The sequence below is a fragment of the Dendropsophus ebraccatus genome, chromosome 6 (genome assembly GCF_027789765.1).
Source record: "Dendropsophus ebraccatus isolate aDenEbr1 chromosome 6, aDenEbr1.pat, whole genome shotgun sequence".
Classification (NCBI taxonomy): Eukaryota; Metazoa; Chordata; class Amphibia; order Anura; family Hylidae; genus Dendropsophus; species Dendropsophus ebraccatus.
Genome location: NC_091459.1, coordinates 78,292,933 through 78,309,875, shown reverse-complemented (window position 1 = coordinate 78,309,875; position 16,943 = coordinate 78,292,933). Strand labels below are relative to the sequence as shown.

At 41.2% G+C, this 16,943-nt stretch overlaps 1 protein-coding gene across 5 annotated transcripts in view; it reads right to left on the bottom strand.

Moving 5' to 3' along the window:
* Positions 1-16,943, bottom strand: part of MECOM (MDS1 and EVI1 complex locus) — a 430,268-nt gene that overhangs the window by 205,337 nt on the left and 207,988 nt on the right. The window lies entirely within an intron of this gene.

Here is a 16,943-nt window from a genome sequence, read left to right as displayed (position 1 = left end):
ATAATAAGCAAGCGGACACACTTGCCAAACCATTGCCAGTCTGCCAATTGCAGATTGCCACCAATCAATCCAAAAAAAGACGCTTTCTTGACTTTTATCACTTACCCTTAAAACGAGAAATTTCCTATTCTACTATGGATGACAGAACAATTCTTGTTTTTATTAGTATTTATTAATAAGATTGTTTCTGAAAAAGAACTTTAATTGTTGGTCTATTAATTCTAAAATAAGAAATTAAAATCTACATCACTCTGCATTAATAGATAGGTTAGTGCCTACTACTCTTCTTACATTGTTGAATAGAGATATTACTCCACTTTTTTTTTGGGGGGGGGGGGGTCTATTTACTAAAATTCTGATTTACTACAAAGAAAACTATTACTTTCCTAATATAGAAACTCCCCACGGAGAAATGAGGCGAAAATTTGTACAATGCACTATTTTGTTACTTTTAGACAGATTTAGCACCATATATAAAAACATATCTTTACAAAGGGGTTATTTAAACATAATCAACTTTGTGTAACTCTGCTGACAGCTAGTCACATTTCACGGACGCTGTCTGTCTGGGACACTGCGATAACATCTGCATTCACTCAATATAAGAGCTTAACATGAGACAAAAAGTAACGGCTGCCACCAAATGCTCCATCATCCTGTCAGCTTTGACATGTCATCTGAATTTTTTGAATCACTAAACACTTGTGGGACCCTGGTACTTATTATCTTTCCTTGGTTTCTATACTCGCTCTGCAAAGCTGAAAAATGGAAAATCTGCAAACAAGGTGGATGACAGGCTGGGCTTTTGGTTGCCTAATCCTCAGGCCCTCATTCATGCTCACTGTTAATCTCTTAAAGCATTATAAAACTGGTCTACAAAGAAATGTGAATACCTCTCTCTCTCTCTCTGTGCTTCTTCAGGGAGAAGTAAGAAGAGAGAGAGAGAGAGAGAGAGAGAGAGAGAGAGAGAGAGAGAGAGAAATAGGATCTGAACAAAGATACCAACTTCACCATGAGTAAAAATATACCAAAAAAGCACCAACTCTAGCAAACTTTACCAATAATAATAATAATAATTTTTATTTATATAGCGCCAACAGATTCCGCAGCACTTTACAATACCAATGGAAACATTGTATCAGAGAGTTTACATGTATCACATTAGAGCTACAAATTTATAAAAAATATTAGCTCCATGTGGTAATCCATCAATGTATCTACATTCATACTTTGTTCTCTTAATCAAATGATTTTTTTTTATTAAGGTTCACATATTTTCTAGCTCCTCTATCAATAATACAAATTTAAACAAATATTATTATGTATGTATTATGTATTTGGTATTGAATTCCCTAATATTTTTTCAGGATGAATGCGTATCATCTCACTATGTTCAAAATTTATTGATTCAAATTTTACATTTTTTTTCTTTAAATAATAATAACTTGTCCCAATAATTTTACTAAGCAACAGAATTATAAACTGGAATGATGAGCCTAAATAGTTAATTGTAAATGTGTCAAAATATGTGAAAATGTGTCGGGATCTGTTCATGTAAATAACTCCTGCTTACACGTTTCCATTTGATGCTGTGCAGAAAGAGTATATTAAAACTAAACATTTGCCCTTAATATAGTAAAAAAAAAAAGTGCAGGTCACAAACACAAAACTGCTTGCTGTCAGTGAATGAGAAAAAATTAAAATCTTATTATATTGAACATATTGGAAATGTTTAGATACTGATACAAAATATATAGTTTATTAGAAAGTAACAAAAAAAGTTTCACTCCCCAATGAATAATCTCTATTTACATAACACCATATATTTTTGGATTTTTTTTAAATTTACTTATTTGTATTAAAAATTGCCTCAGTTTGTCATATGATACAGACTTGCTCGCAGAATCATTGCTTTCATAAATTCCCTCTGAGAATCTCTCCTGAAGATTTACAGTTTACTCTTGGTGACATTCCTACGACACATGGGAAGGGAAGTAATTGATGTTCCCTGTCTAAGGTAGGTTAGGATATTCTGTCTAAGGTGTCCTGATACAAGCTCCTAGGAAAACATCCAGACATCTTGTTAACATCCTCTCTTGAAAGATGTCATCACATTGTCAACACCTGAATCATGTAGCCTGGTCACTTTTCATAACCCCAGATGAACTTCGATTTGCCAGTTAATAGCAGTGAGTGAATACCTACTTGACTGAGCTAATGTGGTTTATATAAACTGAACCCGAAACCGGATCCTCTGACTAATATGACCATATAAATACACTCTAATGTAACCTTACAAATGGAATACAGAGTGAGATAACCTCAGTAGTTTTACATATGAACATTCCTCCGCAACCCCTCCTATAAATGCTATAGTAAATCTTGTTTTCAGTTAGCAAAAGTTCCCTCGCATCAAAGAGTAAAGCCAAGAAAACTGAAATGGGAGAAGACAAATATACATGTAATGATGACTTTTACAGAGTCCGAATGTTACTGAATATACTTGTGCTGTAATTTAATGGCTTAGACATCTTTGATATACAGTGATCACAGGTACATAGGAAAGGGGAGGACAGATTCATTTAATAAGAGGTTAAAGGAGCGGGCATAAAATACTACATTGACCTCTCGGAGTGCACTGACCATGCACCTTTATTTCAATTAGATTAAGTGCTCTGTGAATGATTCATGATATTGTGGGTTATAGAATACAATATGCTATGGTTAAAACATATCTGCGGAATTTTGAGGAAATTAAGAGACAGTGAGCAAATATGGTAATTTACACACATCATTTTTCCTTTAAGAAATTCATTTCAAGGAAATAAAATTGTGTGGAAATAAGCACATCTCATTTTCACTGCTCAGTATGCCACCTACTGACCATTAACAACAGCATCATGAATACAGACATTCCTTTTCAATGAAGAAGATAGGATAAGATGAAGAACAGAAGTAAAATAGGATACCTTAATATGACAACGGTAAAGGGGATCTGTTGACAGTAATTGTATGAGAATTAGCTTATTTACCTGATAAATTAGCTAAGTGCAATGAAACTCCAACACGTTCACACACAACGCAATGAAATGAGTAATTTCTGCAATTAAATGATGCAGTAACACAATGGAAATGCCTGTGTGCTGTGTGAATACAGCCTAAGAAACTATATGTGAAATGAGATGGAGAAAAGAACCGCATTATTTAATCCAAGGGCTGCCAGGAAAACATGGATACAGCCTATGGCTCAGCCAATCAACGGCTGAGGCAATAGTAAAGATAGAAGATAAACGATGGAAGTGTTAAGTATTAGACCCCCCCCCCCAAACCAACTTGACCCCCTGGGGGGTATATAAAAGGGGTTGTCTAAATGAAACAACTTTCAAAATGAACATGACATTGAAGGGATCACAAACAATATTAATGTTAATATAACGCAATATATAGAAAGAGAGAATGAATGAGACAAAAAAAATGTGTTATTTTAAAAAACATGGCGTTATTCCTTTTATCACAAACTTAAGGACACTTGTAAGTCATAGGCCAACCATTATAGAGATTTCCTTACATATGCAGTATGACAAAAAAATCAGTTTACTCAGGATTGAAGGACATGATTGTCAGAACAAAGATTTCAGATGTTGATCTGCAAGTGTGTGGGCTTCATTTTATAATGTATACACTACATATGATCTTCTTTATTTGTTATCAGGACACACCTTTGTTCCATAGAAAGAGTTACTTTCACCTCTGACCCAAGAAAACTAGTTTAAGAGTTCCTGAACTTTAGCACTTGTTCATAGGCCACTGGCCCTCTCTTCTGCAATAATAGAAATGATAGAGAGTCACATAATTGAAAAGACTCACGCTGCTATGGTATGCAAAGCAAATTTAAAACTGAAGCCCAAAGACTGGGCCAGAAAGAACACAAGAATGAAATCGAACGTCTGAAGAGCTTTTGATAGTCTCTCCAGGCTTATGTCCCCTTTGTTCAATAAAAAAAGCCATCACTGATTTCATTATATCCCTGAAACACAATGGCTCTGTTTAGAAATCATGTTAAATGATTGATCTGCTGATTCATCTTGTGTCCACGACTCTTCACACAGTTCTGTACTCCAGCTAATAATAGTGACTTATAGAGAGTTTCTACTTCTGTCCATATGTTTACAGATTCACAGTGACATCTCAAAAACACAGAGCAAGAACTTACCATAGCCAACATCACAACAAATGGTAATCTTATCCCGCATCAAAAAGTGTCATACTTCTATCAAATACAGACACTTCTTGGTAAAAGATTAGGGAAAGTTCTCACGAAAATATCCCTTGTCCATACTATTAGTACATAAATGTTATAGACAGGGTCTCCCAATCATGTCCCCTCTAAAAAGGCTCAATTACAGCAAATGATTATCATGTATACTGGCCGTTCTGGCTGACAGTCATTTGGTGTAATAGTCATCATGCACAATGGCAGGTGATCGTGGTCTTTTAACAAGGTGAATTGGCCTCAGTGCAGTGACGGTCTGCTGCTAGTTGCTCCATGACAGCAGACTATTGCTCTTTTGAGTAGGCAGCCTTGTCGATCTAAGGATCATCCGGACAGCCCCTCCCGCTGCTCCCTGCCTCCACCCTGCATGCTCCTCCCACTCGCTGTCTGCGCATGTAATAGCACAGGCAGCGAGCATGGAACAAGGAGGAAAAGAGCGATGAGCTGACAGGTTGGCGCTTGCTTTCTCCTCACATTGTGCCGTGTAATACAACCTTTAAAGAACCATCATTTTGGTCACCATGTAATACTGAAGAATGCCTTTCAGTTTGTGGTTTTCGCAGTTGCCTGCAGGACCCATAGCAGTCTATTTTGTCTAAGGTAATAATATAGATCTGTTCCCTTATAGGCATACAGATGATTCTCTCTCAGATTCCAAATTAATCCAACAAGGGCTGCCTTAACAGGGTCACTAAGTAAAAATAACTTGTCCCTTATGCCATACCCGCGGCAGGCCGATATGGAGATCACCAAGGGGTTAGGGAGGTTAGACGCCGTGATCTCTTAGGTACACTGGTACACTGTGTTTATAAAGAAGCAGTGTTCTAATGTATCATAATATACCATCAGATAATTGTAATCCTTTTATTTATTTTGTGGATAAAATATGAATCTATTAATAGCTAGTCCTGGATATTAATATAATTGTATAGCTCATAATACTATGGCGCAGACACGGGCATAGATTTCAGCCATCCATCAGTTGCCTCTTTATTGCTCTATGATTGGTGACATCACCTCCTCACTCATTCACAAACAGATGAAAGCAAACAGATCCATCTCACTTACATTTACCAAATCAATTTCATTTTACAGTCAATTGCATGGTGACATATTGACGGTTTAACCTAATGGCATCAACTGTATTAAAGGAAGCCATGTCATCTTTGAAACCTTGCAATAAATGTCTCTAACATGTTTACCAATTGAGAAGAGTTATGATTCCCTGTCACTTCCTCTCCTAAATGAAGATGAAACCCAGGTACTATCTCCTCACCAGACAATTCATGATGCCGGCAAAATAACAAAGTTATCATGAAGTTAATGAAAAGAAAAGCTGTCAGAGCACCATAAATAATGTTCTCCTTATGTACTTGTACTGAGCATCTTCAGCACTCCTCATGCTGCCGCAAAGCTTATTACCATATACAGTACACTAATCAGCCATAACATTAAAACCGGGTAAAGTGAATAATATTCATTATGTCATTACAATGATGCTTAACAAGAGGTTAAATATATTAAGCAGCAGGTAAAAATATCACTTCTCCCTCTGCTCCAAAGTAATAACTTTTCTCTTTACCCCAGGTATCATTCTTCCCATGTATTAACTCTCCCCTTCCTCCAGTATGCTCTTCCTGTTATCTAATTCCAACAATATCAGATCCCTTCACCCCAAAGTATCATCTTTATTCCCTCCAGGATTATCTTTTCCACCAGTATCATCTCTCACCCATAGTATATTTGTTCCTCCCCGGTATCATTTCATCTTCATAGTGTTATTTCCTTGCTCCCACAACTGACATCTCCAGAGCCATCTCAGTAAGGGCAGTACTAGACAGCTCTACATTTAAAGGTACAGTTTTCAGCACCACCCCCAAGCTTAGATGCTGCACATTTGATATATAACGGTATAAACTTGTTTGTGTCTTCTTTCTGCTCTAAAATCACTTCATTTCATTGTTGGACAGTGTCATTTCATTGGTGAAAGTGTAACCTAGGCAGGGGGCTTCACAGCAGTTGGGCCATCTCTCTCTCTCGGGAAAGGGGGCCAGCTGTTGTGAAGCCCCACCCACCTGTTGTGGCACTGTCAACTGATAAAATGCGAGCGATATTTGAGCAGAAAGATATATATCGAATGTGCAGTATTCAAACTTGTGGATGGTGCAGAGAACTGCACATAGAGTAAAGGGGGGGGGGGGGCTTGTAATCACTTTAATGCAAGCGCCAATCCTCTAGAGCAGTGTTTGCTTACTTACGGAAATTCGCGGACCAGGTGAACTGAATTTTTTTAAAAATGCACTCTAACACGGAGCGATGATCTGCCAAATCAGGCTGATGTTAGAAATGTTAGAGATGAGAGATGTAATAAGGCCCCTACTCAGCGTAATCTCTTACCATAGTACATCCCTCCCTACTCCAGTATTATCTTCAATATTTATACTCATCTCAAGAAGAGCTGAAAAATTTAATGCTGGCTATAAAAAAAAAAGTGTCTCAACACACGATGCATTGCATCTTGCTGCATGTAAGGGCTCCATGACCCCAGACTGGTTAGGGTTAGAGTTAGGGTTGCAGGCCGCAGGTCCTCCTCGCTAAACTGGATTAAAGCGACTCTGTACCCACAATCTTCCCCGCACAAACTGCTTGTACCTTCTTATAGCTACTTTAATTCCAAGACCTGTCCTGGGCTGAGCGAACCGTAACCGAGAGCCTCACACACAGCCACGTCACCGAGTAATGTATGCTCTCTGCAGCGGGCAGGGGGTTAACGCACATACTCACAGCGGGACGTCAATCCCGCAGCGAGTATGTGCTCTTTGGGGATGAATAGGACTAGATCTGCAGCGGATCTCGCTGCAAATCCACAGCGTGAAATCCGTTACGGATCCCGTTGGTGTGAAGGCACCCTAAGAGTTGTTTTTTAGGACAATAACTGCATCCCCTGCCGAACGGACCCCAGGACAGATCTTGGATTATAAGCAGCTATCGGAAGGTACAAGCGGTTAGGAGGGGGCAGATTGTGGGTACAGAGTCGCTTTAAGAATTAGTAAAAAATTCAGCTCCTATATATTGGGGGAGGAAGAAACCATAGCCATAATGCCAGATCCCATGGGGTAGAGATTACCAAATTTACAGTAAATTCAGGCTTGCAAAACCCCAAACACTCGGTATTTGCCTCCTGGTAACTAGAAAAGATTGATGCAGTCCTAGGAATGCCTGAAAAACATGGATACGGTCATTCAGCATGACTTCATCAAAATATTAAGAACTGAAATTCTAAGGGTGTTTATGCTCCTAGAGTCCTAGTTTCTGATTCCCAGGGGATGATAGAGACTGTTGGTTTTACAAGACTAATTCATGTGACTGTAGGCTTTTCTAGCTAACTGCAGTTAGTGTAATCTTTCCTAACAGATGGGGAGATAGCCATGGAATATATGTTGCTCTTCTCCAACAATAAAAACCATTTGCTTACCACAGAGACTTCCAACACTTACTGTGTTGTATTGTTAGCACCACACCTCCAGCGGAGTAGACACAGCCAGGGCCGTATTTACCACTAGGCACCCGTGGTCCGGTGCATAGGGCAGCACCTTGCAGGGGGGCAGCACCAGGGAGCAGGGGGAAATAAACAACTTTTTTTTTGTAGTCTCCCACTCAGACTTGCCATTAAATTTGATGTCTTTTTGAGGGGGGAGGAGGGGAGGTATGATAGAATTGTTCAGGTCTGGAGCTATTACCCACCAATCTACCAATCCTGTGATCAGAATTCCTTCACACAATATGCAGACGGCTCTAATCATTGATTCAATTTATGTTTTAAGCAGTTAAAAACCAGGAAAAAGGCGTTTCAGACAATGTTTCTACATGTAGAGAAATGCATGTGACCGAAACCTCTCTCCTTCACGTTTTCTAGTACTTGAGTATAGTGTAATTTTTTTCCAGTCATGGTGCTGTCACCTGTCCGTGACAGGAAATGCCCAAAGCAGGAGTTTTCTATGGGTATTTTGTACTGCTCTGGACAGTTCCTGTCACAGACAGAGGTGGCAGCAGAGAGCACTGTCGGTCTGGAAAAAATACACCACTTCCTACAGGACATTCAGCAGCTGATAAGTACTAGAATGTCTGAGTTTTTTAAATAAAAGTCACTTATAAATTTGTGTAACTTTCTCATGCCAGTCGATTTCAAATCTATTTTATTTATCCAGAGTACCCCTTTAAATTTAATGAGAGTAATTATTGGGTGATGGATGTTACTATAGAGTCTGAGGGTGAGAATATTTTATAATAAGGGGTATTTATGGCTAATACATAACCTCGACTCTATAATCACGCTCATCACCTGATATTAACCACCAAGTTTATGTCCATCTAACTATTAACTAAAACTATAAATCAACATATATTGGGAACGGAAGGATGTATCAAGAAAACATAAAATCTATGTAATCAAGTTACCCTAAGTTAGTTGATGGTATAAACATCTCAATTTGGGGAGGGGGGTTGACTAAAGGTTATCTTTAAAACAAGATTTTTTTCTGGTGTAAATTTTACACCATCCTTAAGTGTCACTGCCGTTTATTTATTTTTTGCAGAAATCAATAGTACAGACGATTGTAAGAAACTTTGTAATTGGGTTTATTAGCCGAAAAATACATTTTTAGGCTGGGTTCACACTATGTATATTTGAGGCTGTATTTGGTCCTCATGTCAGGTCCTCATAGCAACCAAAACCAGGAGTGGATTGAAAACACAGAAAGGATCTGTTCACACAATGTTGAAATTGAGTGGATGACCACCATATAACAGTAAATAACTTCCATTATTTCAATATAACAGCCGTTGTTTTAAAATAACAGCACATATTTGCCATTAAATGACGTCCATCCACAGCCTCAAATATACGTAGTGTGAACCCAGCCTTAATCACGAAAAAGCAGTTTCAAGCTCTCCCCCCTGTCTTCATCATTGTGTATGGAGAGGGGAGGGGTGGAGGATGATAAGGCACCAAAACAGGACAACAATGAGTTAATTTACAGCTACATCACCGGATATCTCCTCTGACAGTCAGCACTGACCTCTCTGACCTCTGAATAGGCTTTCATGGAGCTCTGAGCTGTGTAACCCTTTGTTCTTTACTCTTTGCTGCTGACTCATCTCCCTCCTCCCCTCTCTATAGAACAGACAGGGTTGTGTCTGATGCCACAAGACACAATTTTTTGATATTTTGCAGTGAATGGAAAAGAGAAGGGAGGGGGGACCCGGGAAAAGTCTTTTTGAATGCAGATAATGGCATATTTGCCTATTAACCTTAAAATTACAAAGTTTCTTAGAATCGCCTGGACTATTGATTTCTGCAAAAAAAAAAAAAGAAGAAAAAAAATACGAACGTGACGCTTTTTTGGCAGCACAACATTTTTGGATATTTGGTGCCAAAAATAAAAAGAAGCCATACTCACTTGCTCCAGTGTCCCACTGTTGTCACACCAATGACTCCTGGTCACTGCTGCTCTTAGTTGCTTCCTGGTTTCTGTGATGTGTTGTCCCCATAAAAATTCTCTATTCAGCTAATCATTGTCTATAGTGTTGACCACTCAAGACATTGATTGGCTTAGTTAGCACCTTCTCAGGGGAGATCACAGGCATCATAAACCAGTAAAAATCAGGGGAGACTGGGCTCCATTGGAACTGCAGCTGCAGAGGATCGGGGGGGGGGGGGGTGAGAGTATGGCTATTTTACATATACAGGACCCTAAATCAAATTTTTTTAAAAATGTGATGCCAGAATACCCTCGAATTGACACTTCATATTGTCTTTAGTTAAATAGGTTTAGCTAAATAATAATAAAATTTAATTGCACAGCACCAAATTTAGAATTTAGGTTGTGAGTTCCACTGGCTACAGGGACTGATGTGAGTAGTTATATCTCTGTACAACAACCCCCTAGCTCTATCTACATAAATACAAAATAAATAAGAATGGAACCTAGAGATATGTCTCTTTAGTAAAAAGAAAATGTTATTTCCTTCACTTGTTCCCTCTTACTGTATGTTGATATACACATGAAACCATTAAATTGTTACTATCATTGTTCGTGAGGGGCAGGATATGCTGTCAAAAGCCTACTGGTGCACTTCATGTATAGGGATTGCATTGTATACAATGGCGCAACTGGAAAGATTCCATCTCCGCCACATGCCTGGATAGGGAGCGGGGCAGCAGGTTTTTGACAGTGTATCCTGCCGCCCGCTTAGAATGATAGTTACACTTTAGGGCTATGTCAACATTCTGTATGAGAATCAGAAAGGATCATCCCAGCTGGTACTGCAGTACCGGCCGGATGATCTTTAGCACCGCTTAGTTCTGATGCGGGCGCATCAGTGCGCATCCGCATCAGAACTCTCCACTGCACACTATGGAGAGTGCGTCTGGAGCCACTCGCTCCACAGTGTGCACTGACAGTGAATAGCAGCCGCAGAAAACTGACATGTCAGTTACTCGCGGCGCCACTAGGGATCCCAGCCGGGATTTCATAGTCGGCAACGGCAAATATATTTTTGTATTAATCACGGGCGTTGTTCCAATCGGCAACAATGGCCGCAGTTTTCCGAAAATATATGTCCTGTGAACATAACCTAACTCTGCTCTGTTATGTCTGTAATGTAAGCTATCAGGCCAAGTTAGGAGGTAAGTACTAGTGACAACTCACAATACTAATTCCCACATTAATGAAGATTAGTAGCATAGACCACTAAAAGTGATGTGTGCTATGTTTATTAAGGTAATATATGGGTATATGTACTAAGAAAACCTTAAGAAGACACACCAGCAATCAAATATCTTAAACACACAAAGATCTGCTGTGAAAACTGCTTACGATCTGTTGAAATAAAATAAAATAAAAAACAACAGTTTAAGACTAGATTTTAAGTGTGAAACAACAAACACATTAATATGGAAATTGCACAAACTACTTATTCAACAGCTTCCTAAACAAACTGTTTTAAGGCAGAGTCGACCATTTACTTGCAGACATCCAAATGTTTGTGAAACATGACTTCTTTTCATTCTTGTATGTTTCTTTTACCAATAGCTGACTGAATGCCTGAAACTAAAGCTAGACACTGGGCTGAATGCATCAACAGTATTTTTATGCATCAGTTAGCAAAATTACTGAAGGGTTTACTAAAAGAGCACACCAACAAGTCAAGGTTGCCCAAGGTAACTAAACAGGTCACTAGACTCTATGGCACCAGCTTGGAAGCAATAATTTCTTACAGTCACCTGGGAAGGAGATCAACTATACAAACAGGACAGTGATATTCTTTTGATTTTCCAATATTAGAATTCTGTTCAATAAGTAAGTAAACAATCAATGAAATTCATAGTTTTAAAACATTTTTTTGTTGCTGTTGTTGTTGTTGTTTTAACGTTTTTTTAAGAAGGAAAAAAATATCAGCGACCCTTAAGAAGCAACCCTTTTGTCCGAGTGCTGGTATTGAAGTTTAGCCCTATCAAAATAAATGGAATGTATTTTTTTGGGTGCCTACTAGAGTGGACACGTGTGGAGACACAGCAGGTGGAGTGAAACCAGTGCTCAGCCGAACAAGAAATTGTAGAACAGTAATGGAGGTCCAACGCTGTTTTCTTTACTGAAAATTAACGTATATAAAGCATTTTGAACCTACATGTTTTTAGCCATAGCGTGACATAGCTAATCCCTTAGAACATGTTACTAAACATATTCATGTTGGACACTGTTTTATGCAGATTTTTTTCAGAGATTGTGCTAGACCTCTATTGCATTTTAGGCTAAGTTCCCACAACGTCTTTATAGGCTGAATAATGGCCCTTATTTTATAATGACGTAAATAATGATTATGATCATTATTATTGCCCGTCATTATGAAATGAGAGGCCTGTGATGCCTCTCCAATCTTTCTTCCCACCCTCCACATCATTAGGAATGCCCCCGGGCAGGATTCCTCCTCCTTGGACCTGTCAGTCCTGCATCTTGCTATGGCGCATGCGCAGGGTTTTTAAAGCCCTGAAGAAAAGGAATCCTCTTACAGATCTGAGCTGAAATAACAAGCATAGCCAATAGACAAGAGTGTTGCTGTTGCTCCAACAACCACTTTTTATTTTTTAAATGTATGTTTTTTTTACAATTTTAAAAATAGCCACTTTAAGAAAGCTGTCCTCTTTCCAACCCCATCTGTATTGGGTTATGTAATGTCCTGAGGCCATGTGTTAAAAGGACATTTCTTTTAGAAGGGAGTATGAATCTTAAGCTCATAGGGGTGTGAATCCGGGGCTCACAAGATTCTTGCCTCCCTCCCGAGACTAAAAGTTATATCCCCTTTGATAGTTGCAGATTTTTAGATAAATTGTAAAAGAGGACATTACACAATTTGATCAAGCTAGCTTAAAGGGAACCTGTCACCCCCCGTGCCGGGGTGAGAGGCTCCCGACCCCCCGTTAGAGCCCCCTATACTCACCTAATCCCGCCGGGTCCCGCTTCTGGATCCGGTCGGGTGATGAAGATCTCAGCCGCTGCAGCCCGGCGCGTGCGCTAAGAGATGAGTCCAACACCCATAGAGATTGACAGGAGAGTCCAGCGCTCCGTCATTCTCTATGAGCGTTGGACTCATCTCTCAGCGCTCGCGCCGGGCTGCAGCGGCTGAGATCTTCATCACCCGACCGGATCCAGAAGCGGGACCCGGCGGGATTAGGTGAGTATAGGGGGCTCTAACGGGGGGTCGGGAGCCTGTCACCCCGGCACGGGGGGTGACAGGTTCCCTTTAAGGTCCCCATTCATTACAATTACCAGAACAAACCCAAGTGTACATATTGTAACCCAATTTTTCATTTTATTTTTTATCAGGTATGATCTAAAATTTAGTTTTTTAAATGATTTCATTTAAAGAAGAAGCTGTTCATCTAGGCAGTGTTGTTCAATGAGTTTACATATATGTGTTAGGTTACAGCTTGTTTATCAAGTTTTATTACGGGAATGATTTCCAGAACACATAGTACTGTACATAGTACATTTGCACAGTACAAGTACTATGCAAATGTTTTAAGCTGGAGTGAAAATAAAGGCTACAAAGTAAGGCACCTCCCACAGAAGCTCCAAATTTTTCTTTTGCAGCTGGACAACGACCCAAAGCATACAGCCAATGTCGTTAATAACTATCTTCAAGATAAGGAAGAACAAGTAGCCACATTGTCCTGATCTCAACATCACCCCATATGGCATTACATGAAGAGAGGATTTGAGCAAGTCTATATCCACTGAAGATCTGTGGTTATTTGTGCCAAGTTCCTGTTGTGGAGGCAAAGTGCAGTCACACCATATATTGCATTTTGTTTGTTGGGGGGGGGCAGCAAAATGGGGGGGAGGCAGAAAAAGGGGGCTAACATAGGGGGGGCAGCAAAAGGGGGCTAACATGGGGGGGCAGCAAAGGGGGCTAACATGGGGGGAGGCAGCAAAAGGGGGCTAACATGGGGGGCAGCAAAGGGGGCTAACATGGGGAAGCAGCAAAGGGGGCTAACATGGAGGGTGGCAGCAAAGGGGGCTAACATGGGGCAGCTAAAGGGGGCTAACATGGGGGATAACATGGGGGGAAGAAAAAGAGGGCTAACCTGGGGGGCAGCAAAGGGTGCTAACATGGGGGAGCAGAAAAAGGGGGCTAACATGGGGGGGCAGCAAAAGGGGGCTAACATGGGGGGGTAGCAAAAGGGGGCTAACATGGGGGGCAGCAAAGGGGGCTAACATGGGGGGAGGCAGCAAAAGGGGACTAACATGGGGGGGCAGCAAAGGGGGCTAACATGGGGGGAGGCAGCAAAGGGGGCTAACATGGGGGGGCAGCAAAAGGGGGCTAACATGGGGGGTAGCAAAAGGGGGCTAACATGTGGGGGCAGCAAAAGGGGGCTAACATGGGGGGAAGCAAAGGGGGCTAACATGGGGGGGAGGCAGCAAAAGGGGGATAACATGGGGGGCAGCAAAGGGGGCTAACATGGGGGGCAGCAAAGGGGGCTAACATGGGGGGAGGCAGCAAAAGGGGGCTAACATGGGGGGCAGCAAAGGGGGCTAACATGGGGTGGCAGCAAAAGGGGGCTAACATGGGGGGGCAACAAAGGGGGCTAACATGGGGGGCAGCAAAGGGGGCTAACATGGGGGGCAGCAAAGGGGGCTAACATGGGGGGCAGCAAAGGGGGCTAACATGGGAGGAGGCAGCAAAGGGGGCTAACATGGGGGGGCAGCAAAGGAGGCTAACATGGGAGGGGGCAGCAAAAGGGGGCTAACATGGGGGGGCAGCAAAGGGGGCTAACATGGGGGGGCAGCAAAAGGGGGCTAACATGGGGGACAACAGTAACAGTATGGCGGTAATATGTATGGTGATAATATTTCCTGTATACTGGTATTATTGGTAATACCGGTCTTGAGATATATATATATATATACCAATAGCATTGCTTGGTCGAGGAAGGCGGGGGGCCCATGTTGACCTCTTGCACCAGGGCCCAAGAGACATTAGCTACGCCCCTGTGTGTGTGTACATGTATACAATGGTGGCTTATAATATGGCTAATCAAGGTGGCTGTCCAGGGCTTCTGGGATACTCATAGGGGCTTAAAAGAAACTAATCCTCAAAATGTAGGGTAATAATGTGAAAATGAAGCAGCTTAATGCAATGTTTCTTAATAAAACTTAAGCGTTTACCCGTTAAGTATTAGGCATGGGGGTGGTGAACTAGCCCTGGCTGTCGGGAAATCTGCTATAATCACGTCTGCAGCGTCAATGAGGGGTCATCCCATATCGTCCTCAGTGAAGCTGCAGGGTCCTCATTGGTAATCACACCCAGGTAGGTGTGACTAGTTCAAATCGAAACACCACACTGATGTTTAATACTTAACACTCAATTAGCAAATGACGCATGCAATAATAAAGGTATGTAAAACACTTTAGTTTTATTAGGAAACATTGCATTAAGAGTTTTTAGGCCATGTTCACACAACGTATGTTTAAATAAATTATGGCTGTTGTTGCAATGTATACACATAGTATACACTGTAGCCGGGATTTCCTTATTCATTGAATAGCAGCCACACAGAACACGACTGTTCACACAATCGGCCGCAGGCTTCATTGTGTGCAGCGGTGAATAGGGATGCGGGCGCACACAGGGGCGCCCACATCCGAATTCACTAGAAATGAAGATCATCCGGCCGGTACAGCAGTACCAGCTGGGATGATCTTCAGTAACAGCGGCCGGTGTTATACGCCATTTGAACATGTCCTTATGCTGCATTTATACATTATTAGGTTATGGTCACACGTAGTATGAGACCTGCCGTTCAATGACCGGGACGGGTCACGGAACGGCCGATCTCAGAAAAGATAATCCCAACCTGTACTGCAGTACCGGCCAGAGCATCTTTAGCGCCACTGAGTTCTGATGCGGGCGCATCAGTGCGTGCCCACATCAGAACTCCCCACAGCACACAATAGAGCGTGCGGCTGGAACTGTGTAAGATGACAGGGTTTTCTGCGGTCGCTGTTCACTGAATAGAGGCCGTAGAAGACTGACATGCCAGTTTTCTACAGCACCGCTAGAGATCCCTGACGGAGTGTATACTATGTGTATACACTCCGTCCGGGATTCCCTCAGTCTGCAGCACTACATAAGTACCACAGAAATCACGGCCTTTGTAACAACAGCCGTAATTTCTGCGGAGCTTACGTAGTGTGAACATAGCCTTACCCTACATTTTGCTGATTGTTCCCCTTTGTGTCCCCTCTGCTTGCAGAGCCTATTACATGGCTTCACATGGCTTGATGATCATGCAGCAAGGACTTCATTGATATAATTAGTATATAAAGTAAACAATAAAGTTCTATACTTACCTCTCCACTCTTCCCTATATCCTTCTAGCTTTTTCCTGCTGACTGGAGCTGCCGCTGAAGCTTCTACACCCTACTCTGAAGGGACATGTGGTTTAGCTAATCACTGATTGACTGAGTTAACTGGCTGAATGGCCTGTCACTTCAGAAACTGATGTAGAAGCTTCAGCTGGGAACAGGCAGGAGGACACCGGAAAGTGTGGAGAGGTAAGTATACATCTTTATTATTCTCTATATACTTTCATTGACCGCCAACCACACGCCTCCTATTACATGAAGTAATCCGTGGTCAGCGGCCAATGTTTTTATAGCATGCTGCAAGACAATGATCAGACAATGAGGGGGCACTGTTCAGGGGAAGGGGTCTTATCCACTGTTTTGTACACAGTAACAGAAGTATTGTTCACTCATTTGGGGGTGATAATTTGTGGTCATGGTGCAGCTGATTATTTGTAGCTTGCATAGAGGCATCATTGGTCCCATTTGTTTTGGTAATAGCTTCATATCAGTATCATATTTTATTGGTAGTTTTATTCATTATCTGTATGTGGCAGCATTATTCGGTCACTGAGTGGGGGTCATATACTGTATGGTTATGATGTGCCAGTATTATTGTGGTATTATTAGTAAGGTTCGTGTACTGGATTTTGTTTGATAACAGTATGATGGTTATACTGTATGTACAGTGCTGTGCTGTTTAGTAACTGTGTGACTCTTATTTACTGGTATACAGTATATATGTATCCATTCCACTTTGCTGG